Raw genomic sequence first — 6,932 nt, 5'->3', positions numbered from 1 at the left:
TATTAGTACATAGTATAGTATATAATATATTAGTACATAGTACATAGTAACATAGTAATTAAACCATGGTTATGTTATTTCCCTCTTTGCAAAATTAAAATAATTCCTTCAATTCTTTCCCTCTGCAAATTTTTAATCAGAACACTTTGCGCAAAATTTTTCTCTTTACAAAAAATTCAATTCCTTCCCAAACAAAAAAAAAAAAACTCACACACCTCTCACCTCACACTTAACGTGAAAAAAATTTCACTTCCCTCCCAAACAAAAAAAAACTCAGACAACCCTAATCCCACACTTAGCGCTAAATAAAATCAATTCCCTCCCACACTTAGCTGGAAACTCACACAGCCCTCAATTCAGAGACCTCTCCCTCTCCCGGCCGTCCACAGCCGTCGTGTCTTGCCTCCCCGGCCAGCCACCGACGTCGCCGTCTTCCCTCTCCGGCCAGCAACCGCCATCGCATCTTCCCTCCCCGACCAACAACCTCCGTCCTCGTCGCTCCAACATCCTATCTTAAACCCTAATCCCTAAATTCCATTTTTGTTTTATACACGATTTCTTTCTTTCTTTTCCTTGATGTTTCTTTGTTTTATACACGATTTCTTTCTCTGCAAAGGTATAAGCCGTCCGTCAGCCACGCCATTGTCATGTAGCCTCCCCTCGCTGCCAACCGCCTCGCTTCCTCGCCGCCAACAGTCACAGCAACGACTGCTATCGCCTCCTCACCGCTCGCTACTGCGTCGGCGGCGAGCGACCGACGCAGTCCGCCGCCTCGGAGACGACAAAGACTACAAATTCAAAGACATAGAGTTCGCAAAGACGACGACCGGCGCACACGGAGCAGTCCCTTGGCCTTCGCAACTGTCTCTGTCGCAGGCACGCAGCAACCCCTCTCCCTCGGCCAGCGAGGCTCCTTCCCCTTCGGCCTTAGCAAGTAGCAACTGTCTCCGACAAGCACGCAGCAAACCGCTTGCCCTCGCCCTCATCTATCCCCCTCCCGTCTCCGACCGACCACTCAAGTCTCAACTATCATTGCACCCATTAGAGCTAGGTAAATAAAATTATTTTATTGCCTTTTAATTTAATTAAGTTTGTTTAATTGTTGATATTGATTATTGAATGTTGATTGTTGAATTCTTGAATTTTGATTTTTTTTTTCTCTAGCAGTGTACTGCCAGTGTCCAGTGATCAGTGATGGATTTTGTTTAAATATAAATGATTATTTTTTTATTTTTATTTAATTAATTTTGTTTTATTGTTGAAATTGATTATTGAATGTTAATTGTTAAAATCTATCTTTACCTTCTTGATTATTAATGTTAATTGTTAAAATCTGTTGTTTATGAACCACATGTATATTGTCTGTTTTCCTCCAGAAATTCTGCACCTAATCATTGCTCTTTAGCTCATTGTCTAAATTTGTCTGTATATTGTATAAACTCTCTGTCTCTTTCTCTTGCTCTCTAGCTCATTGTCAAGCTTTATACCATTTGCCATTTTTTTTGCTGCCACTCAGTTTATTCTCATATGCTCTTACAGCCTTCACAAATTCCTAGTTAATCAACTCAAATATGTTACTATTTTGGTTCACAAATTCTGTGTGTCTGTGTCTCTATATCTCTATTTTTGTTGCCTTGTACTTCATTTTTTTTTTTATGATGTTTTATGGTTGCATATAAATTCTTGTGTGAATAATAGTTGAAGTGTTGCAGGGAATTTATGCATCTTTCATATGCATGTTATTTTAAGCATTCTGTCACAAGTTGCTCATTCGGTATATATAGATTTATGACTTTCATTCAAGAATCCAATCTATCATTGAATGCCTTTGCTACCTCATCTTCAGTCTAGCAGTATGCTTATTACCTTTTTTAAATTTTCAAGCATGCTTTTGAATCTGTTACAAACTAACAAAAGTTAAATAAATCTGCTGCAAGTTACCATTGTGGTTGTGGTAGTACCCAAAGGACTTCCCTTAGCTGTCACTCTTACGGTAAGTTCATTCTATTTTCACATTAATACTGATAAAGTTTGAGTAGTTCTCTGTATATATAGCTGCTTCATTTGAAGGGTCAGTTGTATCTATTTATCACTTTCACTTCCTAATACTATTGCTAATATTAATTTCTAATATTATTATTCATTTGAAGGGTCAGTTATATCTATGAATATTATTATTGTTCTTAGTATTTGTAGACTAACCTAAAACATCTTCATATCAAATGTTTCAATAAGTATTGTGATGTATGATGATTGTTATAAGATTTTTGAAAGTTGTTGAATGGTTTCAACTAAATAATAACATATATTTTTTTTAAGAATCTGACTGACCTTACCTAGGTATTTATTTGTCCTTTTCTTATGGTATTTTTGAGCATGTTAAGTTCTTTTAGAAAAGGAAGCTCTTTGATTTAATTAAATTTGATTTTCTCTTTAAAAGAGTGCATAACTTGCAGTTTCCTGTACTAGGTTGAAGTGTGTATTTCATTTCCACTAAACCATTTGACACTTTTCTTTATTAGCTAGTTTTCATTTCTATTTCCTCCATTTTAGGAATGCATTTTTTTTACTTAAAACTTGCATTTTCTATCATATTTAACTTATTTTGGTTTTACTTAAAAGGTGCTGATTTTGCAGAGGCTTCGAGAAGGATGATAATGATAATGGTTTTTTCCATTCTAAGAACTTGGCCATGTACATTACTGTAATTTTCCTGGATTTCCTCTACATAGTTGTTCCATTCATTTTATATACAACTGTAAGCATTCTCATTCTCTCATTAAGGTTAAAGTATTATCACTTGTACCTAGTTTATCAGTTCACTTGAGTATTATCATATTGTAGTATGTGTGAATATATAAATATTATTTGCTTTTTACTCTACTTGATTGCAGGTATGTTGAGAGTAATCCAGTTATATAGAGTAGGAATGCATTTGATTAGAACTTTGTAAACAATATTTAGACTTGGTGATTAGAATTGTTCATTGTATTTTGAAGTAGATGATGAATTTGTGTGTATTTTGAAATACTTTACATACTTGTAGAATATGATTGTACTAATGAATTGATGGTTTGGTATTTATGGTGTTTGGATAAATTGTTTTTATTATATTATGGTTAAAATCAAAATAGGACGGTTTAAAATCACTGTCTATGAATGTGAGAACAATGGTTTTGAACCGTTGTCTTTAATATACAGGTTTCAACAACACTCAATAGATAACGGTTATTAACTGTTGTCTTTTATAGAAAAGACAACGATTAAAAACCGTTGTCTATGTGCGTGACTTTCAACAACACACAATAGACAACGGGGTTCAAAAATCGTTGTCTTTTCTAGAAAAGACAACGGTTAAAAACCGTTGTCTATGTGCATCACTTTTAACAACACCGGTTTCAACAACATTGAATAGACAACGGGTCAAAAACCGTTGTTTTTGAAAGAAACGACAACGGTTTAAAACCGTTTTCTATGTACGTGACTTTTAACAACACCGGTTTCAACAACACTCAATAGACAATGGTTCTTAAACCGTTGTCTTTTCTAGAAAAGACAACGGTTAAAAACCGTTGTCTATGTTCGTGACTTTTAACAACACCGGTTTCAACAACACTTAATAGACAACGGTTAAAAAACCGTTGTCGTTTATAGAAAAGACAACGGTTAAAAGCCGTTGTCTATGTGCGTGACTTTTAACAACACCGGTTTCAACAACATTTAATAGACAACAGTTAAAAAACCGTTGTCGTTTCTAGAAAAAGACAACGGTTATTAACCGTTGTCTATGTGCGTGACTTACAACAACACTAGCTTCAACAACACTTAATAGACAACGGTTTAAAAACCGTTGTTGTTTCTAGAAAAGACAACGGTTATTAACCGTTGTCTATGTGCATGACTTGCAACAACACCGGCTTCAACAACACTTAATAGACAACGGTTAAAAAACCGTTGTTGTTTCTAGAAAAGACAACGGTTAAAAAACCGTTGTCTATGCGCGGGACTTACAACAACACCGGCTTCAACAACAGAAATTATACCCCTACGACAACGGTTATTAACCGTTGTCTATATGCATTTTTCTTGTAGTGATTGATTTTAATGTTTGTTTTTCCCTCATTTAATATTTATTTAGGCCATGAATAATTTTTTCTTTACGGAAATGAACAAAATTGATAAATTTGATCGATTGATTGGATACTAAGTGACCTGAAATCTTTGAGACATACCACCATTTCACGATGTGCTTAATACAAATATGATAAAATTCTATTACAACAATAACAAAATACTAATAAGCTAATAAATATATCTTAAAATTCTATTTCAACAATGGTATAATTAACAAATTGAGTCACAAACACAACAACAATAATATTAGTTGAAAAATAATATAATTAGTAAAGTTTGACTTCAATACAGTCCTGGAATGTAGCATGGCAAATGGGGCAGCCATTGGTTGTTCCCGCACAGCTCTTGCACAGGCAAAGATGGCGGCACGGCCATGCCATCATCGTTGCAGACTCTCTCCAGCATATTTTGCAGCTGATTCTAATCACCACAGCTTGACCACCCGCCGCCCCATCGCCGCCGCCCAGATGCAGGGCAACATTGAGAGCAGAATTGGTTTTCTCGAGAGCCTTGACCCTCTCCGCCATGCTCAAAGCTTGACTTCTGTAATGGGCAATCATGGCTTCCATCTGCTTATTCTGCCTCTCCACCTCGTACTTCCGCTTGCACAATTCCTCTAGCATTTCACTCACCACAGCCCTCTATATTCATGTTAAGTATACATATATATAAATTAAAGAATCAAAATGATACACCATGCACATATGCAAGTAGCCATTACAAAAGAATGGGATTGGAGTAACATAGCCAAATTGGTCGGACTGTTTACTAGATAATAATATAGTTTGAGTTCGACTTTAGAATTACTTATTTGGTCTTATTGGTTTAATCTCTCTTTGCACGTTAGGGTAACAAGGCAGGATTTACCCGTGAAAAAAAAAATTATGAAAAGGGATTGAGTTATTACGTTATAGTTAAAGGGTGGGGGCGCATATGGGCGAAGGGCGGGGTCAAAATAGGGCCGCAGCGCCAGGGACGACGACGCTCCTGGTTGATCTAGATGCAACGGCGGTGGAGTGGGGAACCGCGGCGGCGACGCATGGGACGGCACTCTTGGTTGACTACCAAGGCGGAACTGCAGGTTCAACGGCGGCGGCGGCGCTCCCGCTCCCTCACTTTGATACCGCGGATTGGGGAACCCTGGCGGCGACGGCGAGTGCGTCATTTCACCACCTTCCGGCGCCTCCCTCTTGCGGCCACCGCTTGAAGAAGCAAGCATGTTCAAACACTTCCTATGCATTTACGCTTTCTTCTCTCTTTTTTTTTTTTTTTTTTTTTTTTTTTTTTTTTTTTTTTTTTTTGTTTTTTCTCTCAAAACTCTTGCCGGAAAACAAGAAAATGATGTGATTATAAATAGGGAGAAGAGGTGGGTGGCAGCGCAGCAGAGACAGACGTATCTGACCTATTTGTTCCAATCGGGCGAGACTAATTATTTAGGTTTTCAAATTAAATTGTATCCGATTTTATTTTATAACAAGGAATAATAGGTAAAAATATAAATTTCCATATAAGTAGAAATGAACAATAGGTAAAAATATAGATCTCCATATAAGTAGAAATGAACAATAGGTAAAAATATAAATCTCCATATAAGTAGAAGTGAATAATGCCAATTATATATTTTTGTTTGAGAGAAATGAGGGGAAAACCTAGAACAAAACACAAGTTATTCTATAACAGAGATCTTCATAAAATAATGAATGCTCAAACAATGATAAAAAAGAAGCTAATGAAGACACAACAAATATTGCCCCAAATATTTTTCCCTATTTGAAAATGAATAAAATTATTAATTATGATTAGTTGGATATATGTGACATGGAAATTTTCTTTTTACGCAGAGTAGATATGGTAAAATTCTATTTCATTCCACAATAGTAAAATACATATCATTACGAAAAGAAATAATAATGATATTTATATTTATATAAATATGAAAGTAAAATACTATTAGGCTAATAAATATATCTCCAAATTCAATTTCAAAAATAGTAAAATATATTGATCTCCAAAAAGAAATAAACAATGACATTTATACATATAAATTTAAACAATTTATTATTTTTTAAAAAAATATTCATTAACACCTTTAAAATGAATGAAATTGTTAAATTTAATTAATATGGTATTATTACCTGACGTGAAATTTTTGAGATAATACAATACTTTCTTGATATGCTTAGAATGGTTATGGTAAATTTATATTTTGACTATAGTAAAATACATATCTCTATGAATAGCAATGGCAACCATATTTATATAAATAATAAAATAAAATACTAATATACTAAAAATATATCCTAAAATTCTATTTCAACAATAGTAAAACTATATACCTCCATAAATATAAATAAACAATGACATTTTTCCTTTTTTTTTTTTTTGTGAAAGAGAGAGAGAGACAAGCGAAAAACCTAAAACAAAATGTAAACATTTTATTTATGTTTTTTAAATATTCATTTACGGGCATATTTTTCCCTCTTTGAAAATGAATGAAACTTTTAAGTTTGATTAGTTGGATACTATAATAGGTGTGAAATTTTTGAGACAATACAATTCTTTTCTGATATGCTTAGAGAAAATATGGTCAAATTCTATTTTGACAATAGTAAAATACATATCCCTATGAATATAAATGACAATGATATTTATATAAATAACAAATAATGAATTTCATTTTTGGTCCTATTGTTATAGGGACTTTTCCAATTTTAGTCCACCATAATTATTTTTGCCACATTGCATCCACTATTATTAAAAATGTTACAATTTTTGTCCACTTTAAGATTTTTCGTGGA

The 6,932-nt window shown here is 34.2% G+C and overlaps 1 long non-coding RNA gene across 2 annotated transcripts; it reads left to right on the top strand.

The window, feature by feature from the left end:
• Positions 1-274: 274 nt before the first annotated feature.
• On the top strand, positions 275-3,099 carry LOC109179296. Of its 2 annotated transcripts, XR_002053872.1 has the most exons (4): positions 275-1,051; positions 1,938-1,993; positions 2,638-2,758; positions 2,895-3,099. It is a non-coding gene; the product is annotated as an uncharacterized LOC109179296 (long non-coding RNA). The 2 variants fall into 2 exon arrangements; XR_002053873.1 differs by lacking the exon at positions 1,938-1,993.
• Positions 3,100-6,932: the final 3,833 nt, after the last annotated feature.

Source organism: Ipomoea nil, unplaced genomic scaffold (assembly GCF_001879475.1).
Source record: "Ipomoea nil cultivar Tokyo-kokei standard unplaced genomic scaffold, Asagao_1.1 scaffold0900, whole genome shotgun sequence".
Taxonomy (NCBI): Eukaryota; Viridiplantae; Streptophyta; class Magnoliopsida; order Solanales; family Convolvulaceae; genus Ipomoea; species Ipomoea nil.
The sequence above is the reverse complement of the archived record's forward strand: the minus strand, read 5'-3'. Positions and strand labels throughout refer to the sequence as shown.